This window comes from Panulirus ornatus, chromosome 4 (genome assembly GCF_036320965.1).
Source record: "Panulirus ornatus isolate Po-2019 chromosome 4, ASM3632096v1, whole genome shotgun sequence".
Taxonomy (NCBI): Eukaryota; Metazoa; Arthropoda; class Malacostraca; order Decapoda; family Palinuridae; genus Panulirus; species Panulirus ornatus.
The window spans coordinates 73,378,748-73,403,926 of NC_092227.1; the positions used below are offsets into that span (position 1 = coordinate 73,378,748).

Below are 25,179 nucleotides of genomic sequence, written 5' to 3' on the forward strand. Positions count from 1 at the left end.
TGCTTTATGGCAAACCTGCCTACCTTCTGAGCTGTAACTACATGATTGTGAGTTATTTAATGCCCATTTTTCATCTGTTAAATCTACAGTTTCTATATGTTTTCTTAGTCATGCAAACTCTTCATATTTTGACAACGTCACTTAATAATCTGGTGTATGTAAAGCCTAGTGAGCGATACAGAGTCACGAAAACCTCGACTTTATAAACCTGGTGTTCTCTAAAAGCTTCCACTTTATCCGGCCCTTCTTCCCCTTCCTGTTGCAATTTGCTGAATATTTAGCGATCGGATATGGTGGCCGTCAGCTTACTTCATTCAATACACCGAGGGGGAGACCATCAGGACCAGCTGAATCATTCGCAGGGGATGACTGGGAAGATAACGGTGAACACCAGCACCATGAAGGACACGAGGAGATAACAGATGTGGTGACGGTGGATAGTATGGGGTGGGTAGCAATGCTGAGGGATAGGGATAGGTGGTGATGGGAGTATACGGCAGTGATGGGCGGTGGTAAGGGTGGGTAATGGTAAGGATGAGAGATGCCAGTGGATGGTAAGGGGTGGGTGATGGTGGTAGCAAGGGGTGGTAGAGGAAATGGTGGTATGAGAGGGATGTTGTCTGTTCCTTCTTTTGGAAAATTAAAAACGAGAGGGGAGGATTTCCGGCCCCCTGCTCCCTCCCCTTTTAGTCGCCCTCTACGACACGCAGGGAATACGTGGGAAGTATTCTTTCTCCCCTATCCTTGATGATGATGACGCGTGGTGTAGGTGGAGGATGGAGGTGGTGTTGACTGAAGCTGGTGGTGCAAGTGGTAGATGATGATGACATACATTGGTAGAGTTCATATTAGGAACTACAAAGGTGAATAACTGAACACACGTGACTCCTGCTCCACACAGTAGCTGCTGGCAGAGAAATTCGTACGAGTTACTGGTGAGGTTTAGAAAAGAGAAACACACTGTATAGCGCACCTGTACCAGAGGCGGGTTTCTCATTTTTTTTTAATTGAAGTCGAGACCCAGATTAAGTTTCAGGTTAAACCTACATACGAGGCACAACCAAATGTGAGTCCTGTGTTATTCAACGCTTCAGATGCTGGGTAACAACTGTGTAACGTCTCATCAGTATGTGATCTCGACATTCTAACTTGTGACCAAAGTTATGTTACAGTTACGACTGTGGCTCCCGGTGACGGACGAATGTCGGACGACGAAGAGGATGACGGACAGGCAGGCGATCCTGGAGTATCTGTCATGCTCCGCTGGTGACACGAAAACTCACAAACACAAGTAGGTAACAGCTGACTACAGTAACACACCTTTGTTACCTACAAATAAAATGTGACAGAACCAGACGTAGTGAGGCCAACCTTCCTCTACATCACTGCTACAGAGGCTACAGAACCAGAGGCCATGCAGCCAAGTCGATTCTACATGACCACGAGCACCATGCGGCAGAGAGCTGGGTTTACCACACACACACACACACACACACACACACACACACACACACTAGTGAGGAAACAGAGGCGAGTACGTGAGCGTCCCTGGTGGACTTGCTAAGCATTAGTTACGACAAATTACATAACAGGACACTTTATGGTCCTGGGCAATTACTGGAATCACTTAGGCATGATCATCAGGTAATCAACAGATCAATACACGCAGTGTCTAATGTAGTGGAGGTAGTGGTAATGGAGGAAGTGGTGGTGATAGTGGTGTTGGTGGTGGTGGTGACAGTGGTGGTGGTGGTGGTAGTGGTAGTGGTGATGGTAGTGGTGGTGGTAGTGCTGGTGGTGGTGTTGGTGGTGACAGTGGTGGTGGTGGTGGTAGTGGTAGTGGTGATGGTAGTGGTGGTGGTAGTGACAGTGGTGGTGGTGGTGGTGGTGGTGGTGGTGGTGGTGGTGGTGATTGTGTTGATGGTGGTAGTGGTGATGGTAGTGGTGGTGGTAGTGCTGGTGGTGGTGTTGGTGGTGACAGTGGTGGTGGTGGTGGTGGTGGTGACAGTGGTGTTGGTGGTGACAGTGGTGGTGGTGGTGGTGGTGGTAGCAGTGGTGGTGGTGGTGGTGATTGTGTTGATGGTGGTAGTGGTGGTGACAGTGGTGGTGGTGGAGGCAGTGTTAGCAGTAGTCGTGGTGGTGATGGTGATGGTAAGGTCAGGTTGCAGGTCACGCCATCATTCCCAAGTGTCGTGCCTTTGAACTGAATAATCTCACACCTGTGACCAAGGATCGTATCGTCGTGTTCAAGGGTCATGTCGTCGTGTTCAAGGGTCATATCGTCGTGACCAAGGACCATATCGTCGTGTTCAAGGGTCGGGTCGTCGTGTTCAAAGGTTGCGTCGTCGTGTTCAAGGGTCGGGTCGTCGTGTTCAAGGGTCTTGTCGTCGTGTTCAAGGGTCGGGTCGTCGTGTTCAAGGGTCTTATCGTCGTGTTCAAGGGTCGGGTCGTCGTGTTCAAGGGTCGGGTCGTCGTGTTCAAGGGTCGCGTCGTCGTGTTCAAGGGTCGTACCGTCGTTCCCAAGATTAGAATGAGAATAAGAGCTACATCCTAACCGTTCACAACAGCCAGCATACACAACCTAACCAGAACACAACCATCCCGTTGCCGACCTCCTCAACCCACAAGAAGTTCCTCTGACACGTCGGCTTATCCTGAGATATCCTTGACACCACCCCAGCCTGGCCACCACCCGCAGTGTACTGACACCACCCCAGCCTGGCCACCACCCCCAGTGTACTGACACCACCCCAGCCTGGCCACCACCCCCAGTGTACTGACACCACCCCAGCCTGGTCACTACCCCCAGTGTACTGACACCACCCCAGCCTGGCCACCACCCCCCAGTGTACTGACACCACCCCAGCCTGGCCGCCACCCCCAGTGTACTGACACCACCCCAGCCTGGCCACCACCCCCCGTGTACTGACACCACCCTAACCTGGCCACCACCCCCAGTGTACTGACACCACCCCAGCCTGGCCACCACCCCCAGTGTACTGACACCACCCCAGCCTGGTCACTACCCCCAGTGTACTGACACCACCCCAGCCTGGCCACCACCCCCAGTGTACTGACACCACCCCAGCCTGGCCGCCACCCCCAGTGTACTGACACCACCCCAGCCTGGCCACCACCCCCCGTGTACTGACACCACCCTAACCTGGCCACCACCCCCAGTGTACTGACACCACCCCAGCCTGGCCACCACCCCCAGTGTACTGACACCACCCCAGCCTGGCACTACCCCCAGTGTACTGACACCACCCCAGCCTGGCCACCACCCCCCGTGTACTGACACCACCCTAAGCCTGGCCACCACCCCCAGTGTACTGACACCATCCCAGCCTGGCCACCACCCCCAGTGTACTGACACCATCCCAGCCTGGTCACCACCCCCAGTGTACTGACACCACCCCAGCCTGGCCACCACCCCCAGTGTACTGACACCACCCCAGCCTGGCCACCACCCCCAGTGTACTGACACCACCCCAGCCTGGCCGCCACCCGCAGTGTTACCACCGTTGGTAATCATATATGATGATGATCAACTGGACGTCAGGCACCCCTGGTGCTCCAACACGCAGGTCAGGTCACCTCCGCCGTACAACAGCAGCGCGACATGAACTACAAGGGTATTCCATGCAGCACTTGTCCCACCTGCAGTGCAGCACAGATAAGAATGGGTGAACGTACTGTATGGATAATATACGAACGGCATCTGTATGAAGCTCCAGGTTGGGTCCAAACCATCTTATGAGGGACATACATCACTCAAAATCTAAACTGATTTCAAGGGTCTCATGCCGTTCAGTCATGGAGATGCTGGGAGAGATGTGGTGATGTTTCATGGTCCGAGGGCGAATGCTCTTCTGGTTATAAGTAATCTTAATATCTTTGCTAGGACGGCACAGGCAACTGAGTGTCCCATTATTAGCGATATGTATATAGGGGATAAGGGGAGAAAGAATACTTCCTATGTATTCCCTGCGTGTCGTAGAAGGCGACTAAAAGGGAAGGGAGCGGGGGGGCTGGAAATCCTCCCCTCTCGTCTTTTTTCTTTTTTTAATTTTCTAAAAGAAGGAACAGAGAAGGGGGCCAGGTGAGGATATTCTCTCTAAGGCCCAGTCCTCTGTTCTTAACGCTACCTCGCTAACGCGGGAAATGGCGAATAGAAAGAAAGAAAGAAAAAAAAGAAAGAAAAAAGATATATATATATATATAAAGGTACATGATTTATCGACCAATCCTTAAGGGAGGATGTACAGCCGTGATGACTGCAGACCAACCACCGCAACCAAGATTGGAACCTATGGGGGCTCGACCCCGGGAGGCCCAAAAATGCGTCACGGTCAACCACGCTAACCGCTACACCACGGAGGTCCATCATACAGGTTAAATTACCCATATACAGCAAACTCCTCCACCATACACCAGGGGTCATGTCCTGGGCCATTCAAGTTTTCTGATCCCTGGAAATAAATGTATAAAGTTTCACGAGCATAAGATTCGGAGATTTCAGGTTGTGACCAAGTTTATGTGGCAGCTTTCAGTACGACGATGAACGGGCGGACGTTGGATGGACGGGAGACAGACGCGCGGACGACGGACGGGCTGACGACAGACGGACGGACGACGGACGGGCTGACGACAGACGGGCGGACGACGGACGGGCGGCCGACGGACGGGCTGACGACAGACGGGCGGACGACGGACGGGCGGACGACGGACGGGCGGACGACGGACGGGCTGACGACGGACGGGCTGACGACAGACGGGCGGACGACAGACGGGCGGACGACGGACGGGATGACGACAGACGGGCGGACGACAGACGGGCGGACGACAGACGGGCAGACGACGGACGGGCGGACGACAGACGGGCGGACGAGGGACAAAGCGATCCCCAGGTGTCTGCAACACATGGGACACACAAAAAAAATTTCACAATCCTAAATTTTCTGAACCTCCTCCCAAACACTACACAAAACTCAGCGTTATGACTATAATTCCAGTAACTACAGGACAGATGGAGAACAGCATACATGATGAACACCTCCCACACCACACCATGACCCCCCCAAACATGAAGCGCAAATCCATGAACCACTACTCAAAACTCAGCCAGACATCCATCACACCCCATGACGGGACAAGCATTTAATACCTTCACAATAACCACCCTGACATAACGGGTGTCTCACCCTTCACTCATAGCTCACTTAAATCCCGAGACAACTCCCCTACAACAGGCCCTGTGAACGTGTCACACTCCCACACAAAACGCTTCGAACATCAGCAATCAATGGACTCACCGACACCCTCAACCACTCGAGGCCACACGAGATAATCCCATAAATCTGGACGTCTGCCAGAGTAATAACCCATCCTGACATCCTCCATATCCCTCACCTCCTGTGTCCGCTGTCATCAAAATCCAGTTCACCGAAGAAAAAGTGATGAACAACAGAATCAACCAAATCATTCCATTCTCATCCACCCATCTCGGCCCGAGAGCAGACACTCCACTGTTAACACTTCATACAAAACTCACCCAACACATGCTGGATGGCTTTATCTTTCCTCTTCCCCTACAGCACTATAGTGGCCAGAGAAGATGAAACATTCGATACTTGACACCATCCTCCACAAAAAATGGCAAAAAGAATGGCTGGCCAACTTCACCACTGGCCGCCAGGCAAAAGTTTATGGACAAAACACAAACTTCCGAACTATCGAGCTCCACAACTGTCGTCCCCGAGGAAGTAGTTCTTCCTCCGTGCCTCTTCCTCCGGCAAACCACAATGTGAACGTAATCACATGCGGATGATCTCTTACTTACGACATCCAAACACTACATAAGGAACAAGAAACATGATACACCACATAGTGCAACACTAACTTCTTCAAAACATATCGCCCGCGTCCCTAGCATTGATCCTCCAACATTACCATCTCAACCCGATAGACATGAATCTAACCTGGCACTCGCACGTCACCCTGAGTGATCTACCACTCCCACACAACAATATCAACCAGGCAGGGCATCACATACGTCACCCACACACGATACTCACCCTCTACTGCCATGAACAAACTAAGCGCCCTGAAAACACTCGCTGATAACCAGTCTTGGACCACAACAACAACAATGGAATCCCACAGTATTCTCTCCAAATAGTTCATGCAGAGCAATCACCAGTTACACAAACCATCAACACACAACAACTGCACACACGCACACACACACACACAAACACACAGATAAAGAAAAGAATACAATACAGTCCCAACAGTCTGACACCCAATTTTCTGCAGCAGCACTAGTACCCTCCCACTTTTTAACCACTTCATAACTTTCGTGCACAAATAGACAAGCTCAAGTTAGCCTCACACTTCTGCCACCTACGCTCACAGATTCCCCCCTCCCCCTAACAAACACTACATAGATAAAAACATACTCATACCGTATAACTCAACAAACAAGCCCCTCTCGAAAGCCTCAGCATATCCTGGATTCTATTTCACCAGACATACAACCATTTGAAACGGTCCTCCCCCAGACATAGGCAAGTAACGCTTTCCTGTGTGTGCTCTGGATGTCACACCCACCTCCTCCACACCACAAACACCAGTGCAACACATCCCTCGTGCCCAAGAAGCATTATTTTTTCCATGCCAAAGATCCGGGACACCTACTTCTCAACTGACCCGAACTCACCCTACCAAGTATCACACACATCACCACGCTCCCTGACCTGTGGTCCCAGCCAGTGGTCACGGCCAACTTTCTGAGAGGTTTGGGATCCTCATAAACTGAGATTCTGGGGTAAGGTAAGTATGTATGTGTGTGACAACTATTTGCGAGGGTTATTTGTGTACACACGTGGAGATACTTTTATACTGAGGTGTCATGTCTTTACCCACGGGAGGATGAACAGCTGGGTAGACTGTGGACAGGCTGCCGCGACCAGGATTCAAACGTATGCGAGTTTGATCCCAGGCGCCTCATGCATACGTGATGGTGAGCAACGCTAATCGCTGCACCACAGAGGTACACGATGTATGTATGTATGTATGTATGTATGTATGTATGTATGTATGTATGTATGTATGTATATATGTATGTATGTATGTATGTATGTATGTGATTGATATTTGTTATTACTGTTTGTGTTAGAGTTTTACACTCGTATTGCCCCGTCTCTTAACCTTGTATATATCTACCATGTATTTACTCACACACACACACACACACACACACACAAACAGCACATAGCTTCAAGGGGAGAGAGTGAACACCTGGGTTGGATGTAGGCCAACTGCCGCGCCCAAGATTTATGTTTTTATCCTCATCATATAACTCCAGGACCCGTTATCACAGGGGCTTCTGCAGATTTCTGGCTGCGCTACAGTCAACAGTAGGAACAGAATGGAGGTCTTTGAAGCGAGGAGTTCTTTAACGAGACTATTGCCTGCTTCGTTAACTGACGATAAAGCAGTTAAGGTGACTTTTCCCTCACGATGTGATCTCTCTAGCACGTGATGTCTGGTAACACATACACACACATATGTCTATATATATATATATATATATATATATATATATATATATATATATATATATATATATATATATATATATATATAAAACATTAGCATTACGACTACGTTGGAACTTGCGACAGTATTCAAGCAATACAACTGATGAAGAAAATCAAAATCAATCAATTACGCAGCACTACTTTGTGTAGCCACAAGAACTGTGCAGAGCAGTATACGCCAGGAGGGACCTGTCTCACTATACTCTCATTCTATAACCGTTCAGCTAACGTATGACACTCACTTATCAACCTGCTGAATGCACTGTTCTCCTCCTCATCACTTGCATCTTCTACGGAAATCTTTTCACCTCTGAACGTCGCCCTGGGTACTCTGAGGTGCAATCCGAAATTTCTCATCCACACGTTAGAAACTCTGCAATTCCTCCTCAGTGCTCACCTTCTTGTAAATGTGTCTTGCCATCTTCACTAGCATCCATCCAACAAGCAAGTGATGCGGTGAGCGCTACGTGCTAGTCCTGTCATCACAGCAAACTCTCGTCGTAGGTATGTGCAGGTAGTAGAGGCAAGGGTATGCCATTTACCGTCATTCCTCCTTCGCATACACCACTGCCACACAACCCCGTGCACCTCCGCATGCCTCATCTTTGATCTGTACTCACGCTCACTCACAACTTCACCGTCTACCGTGGCGGTATACAACTTGCACATACTATCTTTTGCCATCATGATAACCGCTCAAGTTGTCTCACTTAAGTCAAGACTCTTGGCATGTATAATCCAGCCCTCGGCTCTCTCTCTTTTTGTCACTGCATTTCGTAACGTCATTTTTCTGCTGAATATTTACCACCACACGCTGGTGATTCCTCCTTGTTCTGATTCCCGCCGAACATCGACGCACTTGTGGTGTTTTTCCTCGACCAACATGCGCAGGAGGGACTCCCACAATGCAAACAAATGACTGCAGATGCTTGAGGAGCCTCGCCTCTGGTGGCCAACGAAACTGTGTGAGTTCCGTTGGCGGGGAATTCGGATAACCGGACTTTTGGTGGATAGCTAGTCAATAGTTATCCTTTGAACGAATCCTCGTCCTTCAAATATCTGGAAGATAAATCATCAGACTCTTTCTACACACACACACACACACACACACACACACACACACACACACACACACACACACACACACTCGCTTGACTGCCGTTTCTTGCGTTAGCGAAGTGGTCCCAGGAACATACGAAGAAAAGCCGCATCCGGTCACAGCCATTCTCTAGCTGTCATGTGTAATGTACCGAAATCACAGTTCCTTATCAAACAACCAGGCCTCGAAGGACTCATCATGGTTTACCCCGGCCGCTTCACATGCTTTTGTTCAGTCCAGTGAAAGCAGGTCGACCCCAGTAAACCACAACGTTCCAATGCATTCTATCCCGTGCACGCCTTTCACCCCCCTGAAGGATCAGGCCCCGATCGCTTAAAATCATTTTCGCTCCATCCCTCCATCTCCAATTTGGTCTCCCCGTTCTCCTTGTTCCCTCCACTACTGACACATATATTATTTTTGTCGATCTTTCCTCACTTATTCTCTTCATATGTCCAATAATTTCAATACACTCTCTTTTAATCTCTCATCCACTCTCTCTATTGCCAGACATCTCTCTTGCCCTTTCATTACTTGCTCGATCAAACCACCTCACACCACATAGTGTGCTCAAACATTTCATTTCCAACACATCCACCTTCCTTCGCAAAGCCTTATCTATAGTCCATGTCTTGTACTCATATAACATTCTCCCAGGTAATGTTCTCTCTTTCCACACATCTATCAGCGCTTCTGGAATCGCTAAACCCCTTCACCCACCCTATGGTTCAATTTGCTGCCATGTCCACTCCCAGATATCTAAAATACTTCATTTCCTCCAACATTTTTCCATTCAAGCTCACACCCTAACTAAACTGTCCCTCAGCTTTTCTGATCCCCATAGCCATGCTTTATTCACATTTACTCTCATTTCCTCCTCTTTAACACTCTTCCAAACTCATCCCACCAACTCTTACAGTTTCTCGCTCGGAAATGCCACCAGCAAACACCTGAGTCACTTCCCAGGCCCTCTCATCCCCCACAGACTGCAAACTCGCCCCTCTCTCCAAAACTCTTGCATTTACCTCCCTAACCACCCCATCCATAAACAAATTGAACAACCTTGGTGACATCACACATTTCTGCCGCAGACCAACCTTCACTTGGAACATTCACTATCCTTTCGTCTTACTCGTCCACATGCCTTGCATCCTTGATAAAAACTCACTGCTTCAAGCAGCTTTTCTCCCATTAGTTTATTCTTAAGACCCTCCACAAGGAATCTCCATCAACACTATCATACGTTTTCTCAATATTCATAAATGCCACATACAAATCCATCTGTTTCTCTAAGTATTTCTTACACACGTTCTTTTAAACAAACACCTGATCCACACAGCCTCTACCCCTTCTGAAGCCACACTGTTCCTTCCCAATCTGAAGCTCTGTGCATGACTTTACCCTCTTAATCACTACCCTCCCATACAGTCGACTCAACAAACTCATACCCCTGCAGTTTGAACACTCACCCTTCTTCCGCTTGCCTTTACTCAACATTCTTATACATACATTCCGCCAATCCTCTGACCTAGTCCTTGGGGTCAGGTCGAGCCATCATACAGATCGTTTACAGTTAGACATTCGAAGCAATGGACGAAACACGTGAGCCAAATTGCAGGAGTTGCTCATCTTCCAGAAGCAACCCACGCATGTGGACCAGCGAAATAAGCTGACGCTTGTCCAAAGAAATAAGAAACAAGAAGCTAAAAAGGAGAAGTAACGAACAAAATAGCATAAATGATGAAAATCTGTGAAAAAAAAAAAAACGTAAAGAAACATGGGGCAACGCAGAAGACAGGAGGAAGCACATATTGCTGGTAGAAACAAGCGAATATCGTCGCTACGTTGGGAAGCAAGACAGTCATTACCCAGTCCACTGGTCCCTTATGATCTGAATACAGCAACCTGGTTCAAGACGAGGAAGCCAAGGGCAGAGATCTTATAGGAATACCTCCTCTCTGTATTCACCATTGAAGACACATGTCGTGTTCCAGATTCTGTCCCTCTGATGGCAAGAGGTAAAATCTGGCAAACATGTTGACATTTACGATCAATATGCGATGTAAACATTGGAAGTAAATTAAAGTAAACACGACGGCAGATCCTGATAGGTCTTACCTGATAACCTAAACAGAAGCCATTAATGAGATGCTCATGATCTTGGCTCCTCTCTCCAATACGTCACTTGGAAAGCAAGACTGAAAGTTAGCCAGTCTGAATTGGGTAATAAAATATGTAACAAGTCGCTGCTGGGGAATCATTATTACCCAATTAGCCAGACGTTCGTAGTTGGCAAACTTACCGAAGCATTGCATTATTCGACCATAATATCATGGAAACTGTTCATACATGATAATCCTACTTAATTTATTGTGACTAACAATCTATAATGAAAGTAAAACAAGTGACAATCTATGTAGACAATCGGAAAGCTTTCGATAAAATCACACATCAAAGATGACCTACAAAAGTTAAACCAATCAGTACAGATGGCGCTGTAATTCGGTTAGTTAGGTAAAACCGGTTGACTCATCGTAAACAAAGAGTTATGGTGAACGGTTAAGCCTGAAAATAGTTAGACGGAGCAAGTGGTGTGCCGCAGGGACCAGTCTTTGGACCAATTCAGTATCTGATGGACATGAATGACAATGATAATGAAGACAATACTATTCTGGGAAATAGATAGGGGATAGGGGAGAAAGAATACTTCCCACGTATTCCCTGCGTGTCGCAGAAGGCGACTAAAAGGGGAGGGAGCGGGGGGCTGGAAATCCTCCCCTCTCGTTTTTTTTTTTTTTTTTTTTTTTAAGTTTCCAAAAGAAGGAGCAGAGAAGGAGGCCAGGTGAGGATATTCCCCCAGAGGCCCAGTCCTCTGTTCTTAACGCTACCTTGCTAACGCGGGAAATGGCGAATAGTTTGAAAAAAGAAAGAAAAAGGTATAAAAAGAATAATAACACGTCTATAGCTACAAGCTGACAAAGAGATGCAGGACCAGCTGGGTTCACAGGTGGAAAATGAACTTTCATATCAATAAAAGCAAAGTTTTACACGTCGATGGTAAATACAGGATGACAAGCTGAAGAATGAATTTGGTGAGGCTACAGAACGTAAATGAGAAAAGAGTTTATAATAATCTCCCATAACTTTAAATTAAGTAAGTAGTACATAGCAACAAGAGAAAAAAGAAACCATAAAACAAAATTCTTGGCTTCATACGTATTTCGTTCACATTCATGTCTAAACACTGATCCTCATTCTTTACAATTCACGTGTGTGTCCCCTAACGTGAATACTGCGTTCAGCTTTGGTCATCCAAGTTGAAAAAAGGCAGCCAAGCTGGAACGCGCACAGCGGCGAGCTACCAAGATGATTCCCTGACTGAGCGACAAATCCTATGACAGCCGGGTCCATCCCTCCTTACGCCGCACCCACCTGGCACCGTGCCATCTGCATACCTCCTGCCCTCTCCTCTGTCTCGGGTCGAGGAAGATGGATGTGACTGCAGCACGTCTCATTACTGGATGACGCTGCTGGGGAGACCTACGTAGTGCGCCCGACCCCAAGCGTGCCTGTGCAATATGCGAGGGACCAGACAGCCGCACAGTCGTCGTCCACGACCCTCATGCTATACGTCCACTCACGCAATGTTTCCGTGACGCCTGCTGGAACACCACCACCACCTCTCTTGTCGATGAGGACCAAATGCGACTTCCCACACCATCCATAGACTTGTATTCCCTAAATGATAGTGATGTTCTTCTGAAGGAATAGCCTTCTTCCGTTAGGTTCTCTGACACGAGCCAGACTCAGCTCGTATCATTGTTCATGGGTACCTCGCGACAGCACCAGGATCCCTTGAAGGATTACATGGCTGAAACGGAAGCTGACAGACGGCTACAAGACCCGAACTTACCTAGCACAGGAAAGACAGGATAAATGGGTGTTCTGATACTGGCATTCCAAATCATCGAAGGGTGTGACGCTCTCGATCGAAGTATATATCTAAAGTTATTTTCATTTATCTTTATTTACGTCCGCCTCCAACGATACAAATACATAAACCAATTTTCTCTTCAGCTCTTTTATTTTTACCAGTATCAGCGGCTGAATTATTGTGCCGTCCATGCTCATCCTGTGAGCGGAAGCGCAGAAGGATTACAGAGGTCAGAAAGGGTCTTTGCCAGGCCCCAGTGGCCAGATGATTACGAAAAATGTTGTTATAAAGTTAGTTCTTTACATAAGCTGACAGTCCTTCTTATAGTAGAGTCATCTGATGGAAGCAAAAAGAGCAGATGGGTCTCCCAAGTTGAGGAATCCTATCACTAAAAATAAGATGTGATGGCATTTCTAGTTAGTCTGCACCTACTCCTAAGAGGTTCATTCTTTCACAACGTAAGATATAGTGTTTAGGTGTGTGTGTCTGTCTCTCCAGCTACCAACTTCACAGTTCACATAACGAACATCTCCAGACAGGATAAAGCGCCGACATTCCCGTCAGCTAAACCATAATATACAAGTGACAACATCTTCTGGGTCAATTGATTTGTTATTTTCTCCATAAACGTGTTTTAACTGACACTCTTTATCAAGACAGAAAATGGATCTACTAATGTCTACCTTCGATCATCTATTTGCTTCAGATAAATCTCTCACTTCCTAATTAGTTCCACGACTTCAAACTGATATCCCAATCTTAAGTTTAACAGCCTATTTATCCAAAGCAAGTTTGGCTTCGGCATCTACTCACCATGCTCTCCCAGACCTATGTCAGAGGAGAATCTACAACAACTAGAGTAATCCTTAATGACTTGGACGGATGAAATGGACAGAAAACAAGCATGTTATAATCTAGTCTCAGGGTATTCAGTCCGATTAGTGAGGATCGAGACTCACAGACAAATAACTTCGAGTGAAGGAAAATACCTTTCCTTCAACAAAGACTAAATGTACAAGTTTGGCTTCAAGTCCACGACTAAGTTTCTTTGCGCTTACGTATATTGAAAGTTTTACGGTATATCTCCTCTGTTTCTGGTCTCCCCCAGTGTCTCAAGCCAGTGGCCTGCCGAGGTGCGCCTGCCTCTGTGGCTGGCGTCCTGTCGTCCTCCAGGAGTTAATTCCTCAAACCAGTATACCTAAAACCCTGATTGACAGAGAGCTTCCGTGACCCTCTGTCAGGATAAAACCATCACATTTCAAAGATCCTAAAAATCTCTGAGAATGGAAAAAAGTAGCATTGCATGAAACAGATACCAGTTCTCTTAAATCTTTAACCTCTTTTAATCGCAAAATTTTTCCTATCCTCTGTTTTTTCGCTTCAAAGCAGAGTATTTTTTTTTCTTCCATTTTTTGCACAATCTCTATTTCAAGGCCAGGCCTCAAAGGAGGCATTCATCATAAAAAAGAATGTATTTATTTCTCTTCTCTCAGAGATGCACATATATATGTGCATTTCTAATATGATATATATATATATATATATATATATATATATATATATATATATATATATATATATATATATATATATATATATATATATATATATATAAAAATCATAGAGATGCATACATACAGTGAGAGCGTGTATGGTGTTACAATTATCTTAACCACCTAGAGGTGGTTATACTATACTATAGCTTGACGTTGACGGCCTTATTGACCCCGGCAGTCGATAGCCCTAAAGCCGATATGACCACCACACCAGAGATGCATTTACTGTACGACTGAGGAATTTGGCCAGACTCACACCCAGTGTGAACATACAGTGTTAACAGTTACTCAAAAATATACAAAGTCTTCAAACTGTCGAGGATGTGGAGGAGAGCAGCGGGTGCTGCTGGGAAGCTATGCGTACATGACCAACACAGATGATGATTTGAAGTACCGGGTCCATTCCGTGCACGACTGAGCATTATAAACCATACTGTTGAGAGATCTTTCAAAATTTCTAGTCTAACTCCATGAGCAAGACGGTACGATCCTTGAGTATAACCCTTGAGGTCAGGTCAAGCAAGCTGCTGCGTTCATGTGATTACTGCATGGCCGTTGCCAACTCGAGGGTGGGCCGTTTTGATAACTCTTTCTTTCCCGACTCCCTCGAAGCTTTGGAAGTGTCTACCCTCTCATGTTCGGTGTGAGGACGTCAACAGCTTCCCACACTACTGCGACGCTACATATGTACTTTACACCCTCGCTGCAGGTGACAGACAGGCGAGACAGTGTATCTCTTCACCTTACACCCGGGAGTCCGGACGCCTCCACCACGACCAACAACCTGCCACTGTAACCTGGCCAGACACACACACACCCACCGTTCACTTCACCTCCGTCTCTACCGCTTCACCTGCCATCATATTAGCACAGGCATCCTTCACCAGGCTGACCCGCCTCACCTACGTTGAAGATGGTTCACTTCAAGAGTCATCTATCCACGTACCATCCTCATGACCCTGCCCCGTCTCCACCCTAACATCACTCACTCACCGTCTCCATCCTAACATCACTCCCCGTCTCCATCTTAAAACCACCTCCCCCGTCTCCATCCTAACATCTCGCCCCATCTCCATCTTAACGTCCTGCCCAATCTCCATCGAAACCCCCCATCCCCTCACCACCCCCCCTCCCCCCCCCCCCCGTCACCATCCTTCAATGTGTTACATTCCGTTTTCATTAACATGGACATTATCTCACATTCCAGAGCGGGAGATTTTATGATAAAATGCGACGGGATATTAGTAATATAAACTTTAATACTAAAATACTTCACCTTGAGAAATATAATATTTATACTGGGAAAAAGAGTGATAATGAAAAGATAATGCCAGAATGAATAACTGACAATTCACGGGCTTATGGAAAGTATGTGGGATTACAAAATGACTGTAAGAAGAAAATTAGCGTCAGTAAAAGATATTATAAAAAGGAAATTTCTCTACGTGAGGATTACACTTGATATAATCTTTATATAAATATGATGAGCAAAAAAAAAAATATATGCTTCAAGCTCACTGCTTAAAGAAAATCGCATCTTAACAAACGATGTAAAGAAACGTTTTTTTTAATAAACTCGGACTTTCGATTTGGTGTACACTAACCGAAGATTTTTCCGAGGCAAAACGATCACAAAACGTTTTTCTCCAAGGGACAAATAAGAAATCTGACTTAAATGATACAAAAGTCCACATCAAGGCAGGGCCTTAACTGAAATAGAGAATTATAAAACGGAAAAAGAGAAGACAAAGGAAAGTACTTACGAATTTTTGAAAAAGTGAAAAACCTGGTCCATCAGTGATGACCTCTCCACCCCTCCCCCTACAACACTGGTAAACGCACGTCGCCATATACCATTTCCCAGTCACTATAATGATACATCGCTACAGTAAGCAACCAAAGATCGTAAACGTAGCAACATAAATAGAAAGACAGAAAACGCGTCACGTATGCTCGTGCTATTGTTATCATCAGTCTTGCCTCGGGTTATCGACCTATACTGCAGCCATGCATCGACCTATCAGTCTGGCTTCAGCTTACTGACCTATCAGTCTCACTGGGTTTATCGACCCATCTGTCTGTCTTCGGTTTATCGACCTATCAGTCTCACTGGGTGTATCGACCCATCTGTCTGTCTTCGGTTTATCGACCTATCAGTCTCACTGGGTGTATCGACCCATCTGTCTGTCTTCGGTTTATCGACCAGTCTGTTATTAGGTTGATCGACCTATCAGTCTAACTTCGGTTTATCGACCAAAAAGTCTTAATTCAGTCTTACATTATATGTTTAAATCAAAACAGGAATATAACCGATGATTTTCGGAATGTTAAATAATAACTGAAAACCAGCATTGGCCTCCACAATAATAGACAATGTTTTCTGTTTAGTTTAGACAATTTTCTGTTTAGTTTAGTCATATGTATGATGTCTGGGATTTAAAAAATATTCTCTGTCACTATATATTTAGAGATTTTCAACACGATTTTGCTACAGCACCACACAGAAGACGTTAAATTACACAACAAAGAAAATCGAGATGCATAAGGGTAGTGAACTTACACAGAAAACGAGTGGTATGAAAAATGGGAAACGAATCCCCTACACTCCACTCCACTCATTTCTCAGCGGGATCCACAGGGCTTAGTCCTTTGCCCATACTTTGTATACATACATACATATATATATATATATATATATATATATATATATATATATATATATATATATATATATATATATATATATATTAATCATACCATCGGCAAAATCTTAGTTTGCCGACAAACAAAAGTATAAATTAAAACTCAAACTCCGGAAGGTTACTTCATGTTCCAAGATTTAAAACAAATGACGCACTGCCACAGCCATAGCAGATGGACTTCTAATCAAACCCTTGTAAAGTGATGTATTTGGTTGATGGAAATGTCAAACACGAATGTAAAACGTTCATTAAACACAAAGCGAAAAAGACTTTGAAGTGACAATCAGAAAATTTGCTACAAAACGACATATTCACGACCACACGCACAATACTCGGTTCAGTCCCGGTCATAAAAGTTTATAAAATATAAAGAAAGATATGAACGAATACAAAGAAGAGCATCCAAACTTGTTCATCAGCTCCCACACGAATCTTCTCAAGATACAGTCACAGACATGTACAAATTCTCTTAAAAAAAAAAAAAAAGAGTCACATGACTCAAAGTAAATCTAAGTTTTCGAAATACTAATCCATTATGACAACTTACAACAGTGTCTCCCATGTGAGGAAGAGATACAGTATGACAAGAAATAACAGCATGAAGTTATAGGAGGAAGAAACACAAACATGGGTATCAAAGTACGAGAAAGAATGAAATGAACTATTATCAGATACCGTCAGGGTGAGGACTACTAACCATACATTCAAATACATGTCTTGACAAATGCTTTAACATGTATCATTTTACCAGTGAACACGCCTGTTCCAGACTGACAATAAGACCGTCAATCTAACTCGTTTTTTCTCGACAGATAAGAGGCTAAGATGTATCTCCTCCCCAGAGTTAACCCGTGGCTGAAATTACATCATAAGCGTGCTCTCCAGCCATCCACTCCTATCAAGACAGTGTAGTCTCTCTCTCTCTCTCTCTCTCTCTCTCTCTCTCTCTCTCTCTCTCTCTCTCTCTCTCTCTCTCTCTTGCCCTGGCGCCCCTTCATAAGCTATTTTCCTGCCGGCTGATGTGCCTGAAGGAGTGAGTGAGTGAGTGGAGGGTGGAGAGGAACCCCCTCTGCTTTACTATGCTGTCCTCATCTCAACGAAGCAGGAAGTTAGGATACCGTTACTGTCCACCATTACAGTAAATAACCACGTCACAGACGTCCCATCAGGCTTTCTGCTATCTGTCCTTTCCGTGTCTCCATCCCGCCTCCATCCCAATATTCCGCCCCATCTCCATCTCCATCCCGCCTCCATCCCAATATCCCGCCCCATCTCCATCCCAACCTCTCGTTGCGTTTCCGCCCTAACACTCAGCCCCGTCCCTATTATAAAACCCCGCCCCCTTCTCATCCTAACACCCCGCCCCGTCCTCACCCTAGCACCCAGCCCCGTCCTCATCCTAACATCCCGCCCCGTCCTCATCCTAACACCCCGCCCCGTCCCCATCCTAACATTCCGCCCCGTCTCCATCCTAACACCCCGCCCCGTCCCCATCCTAACATCCCGCCCCCGTCCTCATCCTAACACCCCGCCCCGTCCCCATCCTAACACCCCGCCCCGTCCTCGTCCTAACACCCCGCCCCGTCCCCATCCTAACATCCCGCCCCCGTCCTCATCCTAACACCCCGCCCCGTCTTCTTCCTAACAGCCCGGCCGTCTCCATCCTAACACCCCGCCCCGTCCTCATCCTAACATCCCGCCCCCGTCCTCATCCTAACACCCCGCCCCGTCCTCATCCTAACAGCTCGGCCGTCTCCATCCCCGCGCCCCGTCCCGTCCCAATGCTAACAGCCCGCCCCATACTGGTCACTACCAATTACTCTCGCTGCCACTCCTCTGTACCCAGGAAAAAAAAATCGATTCTCCCTACCACTAACTCCTGCCATCCCCCAAGACCCGGTAACGGGTGCAGGACCAGCCATCACATTCACGCCCCACCTAGCTACACTCCCCACCTAGCTACACTCCCCACCTAGCTACACTCCCCACCTAGCTACACTCCCCACCTAGCTACACTCCCCACCTAGCTACACTCTCCACCTAGCTACACTCCCCACCTAGTTACACTCCCCACCTAGCTACACTCTCCACCTAGTTACACTCCCCACTTAGCTACACTCCCCACCTAGTTACACTCTCCACCTAGCTACACTCTCCACCTAGTTACACTCCCCACCTAGTTACACTCTCCACCTAGCTACACTCTCCACCTAGCTACACTCCCCACCTAGCTACACTCTCCACCTAGCTACACTCCCCACCTAGTTACACTCCCCACCTAGCTACACTCTCCACCTAGTTACACTCCCCACTTAGCTACACTCCCCACCTAGTTACACTCTCCACCTAGCTACACTCCCCACCTAGCTACACTCCCCACCTAGTTACAGGTGTGACCTGCATAGGGAGGTGGAGAGGACCCTAGTGGCTAGTGTGACCTGGGCGGGGCAGGTGGGCAGGACCCGTGTGTAACCCTAGACGGTGGGGGAGGGGGGGAGGGGGAGATGGGGAGAGGGGGGGGTATGGGGGGTTAGATAGGGGAAAGGGGGGTGGGTTAGGTAGGTCAGCTGGCAACAAGGCAGCACATCTTTGAATCTGAGATGATGATGATGATGATGATGATGATGATAATGATGATATGATGATGATGATGATGATGATGATGATGATGATAATGATGATAATATGATGATGATGATGATGATGATGATGATAATATGATGATGATGATGATGATGATGATGATGATATGATGATAATGATATGATGATGATGATGATAATGATGATAATATGATGATGATGATGATGATGATGATGATGATGATATGATGATGATGATGATGATAATGATGATGATAATGATGATAATATGATGATGATGGTGATGATATGATGATAATGATATGATGATGATGATGATGATGATGATGATATGATGATGATGATGATGATAATGATGATGATAATGATGATAATATGATGATGATGATGATGATGATGATGATATGATGATGATGATGATGATAATGATGATGATAATGATGATAATATGATGATGATGATGATGATGATGATGATGATGATGATAATGATGATATGATGATGATGATGATGATAATGATGATGATAATGATGATAATATGATGATGATGATGATGATGATGATGATGATAATGATGATGATAATGATGATAATATGATGATGATGGTGATGATGATGATGATGATGATGATGATATGATGATGATGATGATGATAATGATGATGATAATGATGATAATATGATGATGATGATGATGATGATGATGATGATGATGATAATGATGATATGATGATGATGATGATGATGGTGATGATGATGATGATGATGATGATGATGATGATGATGATGATGATAATATGATGATGATGGTGATGATGATGATGATGATGATGATGATATGATGATGATGATGATGATAATGATGATGATAATGATGATAATATGATGATGATGATGATGATGATGATGATGATGATGATAATGATGATATGATGATGATGATGATGATGGTGATGATGATGATGATAATATGATGATGATGGTGATGATGATGATGATGATGATGATGATATGATGATGATGATGATGATAATGATGATGATAATGATGATAATATGATGATGATGATGATGATGATGATGATGATGATGATAATGATGATATGATGATGATGATGATGATGATGATGATAATGATGATATGATGATGATGATGATGATAATAATGATGATAATGATGATAATATGATGATGATGATGATGATGATGATGATGATAATGATGATGATAATGATGATAATATGATGATGATGGTGATGATGATGATGATGATGATGATGATATGATGATGATGATGATGATAATGATGATGATAATGATGATAATATGATGATGATGATGATGATGATGATGATGATGATGATAATGATGATATGATGATGATGATGATGATGGTGATGATGATGATGATGATGATGATGATGATGATGATGATGATGGTGATCATGATCATGATGATGATGATGATGATGATGATGATAATGATGATATGATGATGATGATGATGATGGTGATGATGATGATGATGATGATGATGATGATGATGATGATGATGGTGATCATGATCATGATGATGATGATAATGATGATGGTGATGGGAGTTGTTGCCATGTCGACCAGTGATGGACCTGCCTGACGCATTCCCACGTCGTAAGATTAACCCTTTGTGGACATCGCTATGACCCTTGAGCACGACGGTACGACCCCAAGGCCACGGGCGCCAGCCCACTCAGATCAAAGGTCACGGCCATTATAATCAAGGGTCGTAATGTTGTGTTCAAGTGGTTGAAAAATATTCTCCCTACGTTATAGAGAAAAGAAATATATGATGTATATACTATAGTTCAAAGTATTTTCTCTCATTTCTATACAAAGTGCAGACATGGCGCTCGTCGCTCCATGGTTCCTTCCAACATCTTCAACACCAAACCTGCTGACGAACGCACATTTTATGGCCAGTCTTCCGGGCCAAGTTTGTTGAACTTTTAAGCTCAGTAATTGCTTAGGCGCCGAGGTGTATATTGACACGTGCGCTCGACGTGTTTGTTTCTACGTGTGTATGTATATTTGCGTGTATGTAAGTGTGAATGTATGTATGCTTTAACCTGTGTAGGTACGACTATGAGTCATTATCGATCTTAATTACTTAAACAGTCGTAGGGAGGAAGTTGTACACTCGTGAGGTCCCCATTTAATATCATGTATCTGTTTGAACTTACGTCAACTGTCACCATTCACAGCTTATTGCCAACATGCATAACCTGGCGACTGTAAACGTTCTCCATTACAACTTTTCTAACACGTATTCCTCACTCAGATATTCAAGGCTTCTTTCTGGCTGTTCAGTTCTAGCGCCTTTCACGGAAATGCTCATGGTCGACATGATCCACCTGGTTTAAAAACGTTGAAGACTGTGTGATCAAGTCGCCCTTTACTCTTCTTCCTTCCACGGTGGAGAAACTTTATAGCCTTCAGCCTCTCACTGTAAACATATTTAATTCTGGTACCATCTCTGTTGCTCTCCTCTGGACCTTCCTTAGCAGTTCTTTCTGCTTCTTTAAGTTCGATGACCAACTATGAGGAGAATCCTCTAGTTTAGGCCAATTATAAACTACAAAATAGTTTACTGAATACTTTCATTACCCTTATTCTTAAATGTGATTCTAATATTTGCGAGCTGAAAGATGGTATCTCTGTGTGAACCTCTGGCTTGTGGCTGGGTAAAATGTCGACTCGAATCACTCACATATTCATTCCTTCAGCTTATCTTCTGCTCAATATTACTGGTATCCAAGGCTTCCCTCACTGTGCTACATCCTCGACACTTGGCGGGTAACTCAAGCTGAATTTCATCAACCACGTTTGAGACCAACTCTGGAGTTTGTTTACGTACGATTTCAGGTTGATGAAAGTCCTCGACATTCTTCACTTCCCTCGTGATCTTGGCATCATCCACACACATGATGAGGTATGACGTCCAGGCCATCTGGCAAGTCATTCATATATATATACCCAAAAGACCAGCGGTCCGGGGACCGAGCCCTGTGGCACACCACTTGTGACCTTGACCCATTTCAATAAAGGGTAATGTGGTATGAGATGCTTCCCTTCCACTTTTCGAACCATCAGTGGGTCTCTCTCTCTCTCTCTCTCTCTCTCTCTCTCTCTCTCTCTCTCTCTCTCTCTCTCTCTCTCTCTCTCTCATTCCAGAACGAAGATCCAGCTTCTCTACCAAACTACTTTGAAGGATAACGTCAAATGCTCTCTGGCATGTCCAGGAACACACAATCCACCCCATTCTTCTCTTATGTCCACACGGGAACTCACTCTCTCTTAGAAGAGTAGGAGGTTTGTTACGCATGACCTTCTTCCCCTGAATCCGTGACGTTTTTCACACAAGTCGTTTCACCATGACAGAGAACCATCGATTGCCATCCTGATGTGGTGTTTCTCCAGTGGTCAGTCTCCCTGATCCAATCTACCTGCCTATACTACTTACTAACCACCACATCAACACATATAACAATACACAGTAATATAAACCAGACGGCACCACCCTCGCCCACGACAGATCTTTACTTTGCTCTGCCTACTTATCTTGGCAGGAGCTTCTCAATGTGTCTGGCTTCCTCTTGGATCTTTATGTATATATATATATATATATATATATATATATATATATATATATATATATATATATATATATATATATATATATATATCGTCATTTACCACACAATCAAACTCAAGCTTTACATGATCACTTTTTCCGACTAGTCCATTTTACCTAACGTTCTCAACGCCCAAGTTCCTCAAGACTCACCTGCCCAGGTCAGTGGAGCTGGTCCTCCTCACCTGCAACAAGAGAACACACGTCAGTGATCCTCGGGTTACTGATGTGTCTCCAGAGGCTGGTCCGCTCGACCGGCCCATAATACTTACTAACCCTCTCATCAGCACATGCAATTATACACAGTGATATAAGCTCGGCACTGACGATGCGGCCCTTGGCCAAGACGGCATGACGACAGGACGAGAGAGCGACACTTGGGTACGACGGGAAGACAATGAACATGAGGGTACGACCCTTGGGCACGACTGTACAACCCTTAGGGGCACAGTGGGTGAGGTGAAAGGTAAGACGGTCATATCCAAGGGTCGTATTCGACGGGTTAAAGACAGTAAGAGAAAAAGATACATTATCAGTAGATATCAGTACCAAAGCTAAATGTTTACCTCAACACCATATGTATATATCATTTACCGTTATCAATGTCTTTGTGTAACTGACTATCAGCAATTAACTATGTACGGGTAGGGTGTTAACACTCGTGAAGCTCCATCTCTTGAAATTTTTCTCCAATCATCCAAATTCTTAAAGTTCTGTATGTTGACCGTACTCGCTTCATCATAACTCGGTACATTCCATTCATCCGCTACTTTTACATTATAAAATTACATCTTTACATCCTCTCTAACGTTGTTCCTTCTATTTCATGCTATGTCTCTGGTTGTTCTATCTTTGTAACTCAGAAGATTCGTCCACTATACCATCATTTTGGCTGAAACACTTAAAAATCTTTCTCTCTCACACGGTGGGCAGACTTAAGGCATCTAGCCTTTCCTTGCAACTCAACTCTTTTAATTCCAGTACTATCTTTGATACCCTCCTCTGCACCTACTCTATTAGTTCTTTATGCTTCTTTAACGGCGGTGATGAAACTTCGGAACTTTATTCTAGTTTTGGCCTTATATATGATGTGAGCATCTTGCTGAATATTTCCTTGTCCACAAACTTGAATGCTATTTTGATATTTGCCAGTTGACAGTTTGTATCCTTAATTGTTTTCCAAAAGTGGGACTCTGACGACAGGTTAGGGACGATATCAACTCCCAAATCCCTAAAGCAAACACATTCCTGTAGCTTTTTACCCCGTGTCCAATCTTCATCACTAACATTTCCTCGGGATGAATTTCATCAACCATGTACACATTCGACCAACTTTCAAGATTCTCTAAGTTTCAATATAAGTTGAGGCAATCCTTCATGCGTTTTACCTCCGTCATGATTTTGGCATCATCCGCAAACATGTTCAGACAGAGGTCCAATCCCTCTGGCAAGTCATTCACACAGATCAAGAGTAGCAGTGGTCCCAGGTTAGAACCCTGTGGCACGCCACTGGTGATCTCAACTCATTCTGAGGAGGCTCCCAAATGCGTCCCTTGTTCCTTCCATAGAAGGAGCCGCCACTTATTCCTGCTTAAGGATCCAGCTTCTTTAACAGCCTCCAATGTGGAACAACACTGCTAAATGCTTTCTGGCAGTCCAGACACAGACAAACCACCCGGCCTTATCTTTTGCCTAACATCAAACTCAATCACGTAGAAATCTATGTTGGCTACGCATGACCTCCTTTCCCTGAAACCGTGTTGTCTCTCAGACATTTCCTGTCCTGCTGGGAAGCATCTATTTGTTTACTGATTATCTTTTCCAGTACCTTACTGCCCTATGCTCGTTAGAGACCGGTCTGCAGTTCACCGCATCCTCCCGGTCTCCACTCCCTCAGCACTTTACCTTTCTCCATCATCATCTTGACCAACACTTCATGTGGATTGTCAAGTGCATCTGCGCTTATATTCAGCACATATGAAGAATTTCACAGGACCATGAGCCTAAAATT

The 25,179-nt window shown here is 45.1% G+C and overlaps 1 protein-coding gene across 3 annotated transcripts in view; it reads right to left on the reverse strand.

Annotated features, from left to right (window-relative positions):
- The window catches only part of LOC139767398 (solute carrier family 35 member F3), a 516,425-nt gene that overhangs the window by 373,095 nt on the left and 118,151 nt on the right, over positions 1 to 25,179 (reverse strand). The window contains exon 2 of one of the 3 annotated variants that reach the window (XM_071696741.1): positions 23,322 to 23,353. The exons of the other annotated variants lie outside the window; for them this stretch is intronic. The gene's annotated coding sequence lies outside the window, so the exon portion shown is untranslated. The remainder of the gene's footprint in view (positions 1 to 23,321; positions 23,354 to 25,179) is intronic. 3 annotated transcript variants of the gene reach the window in all.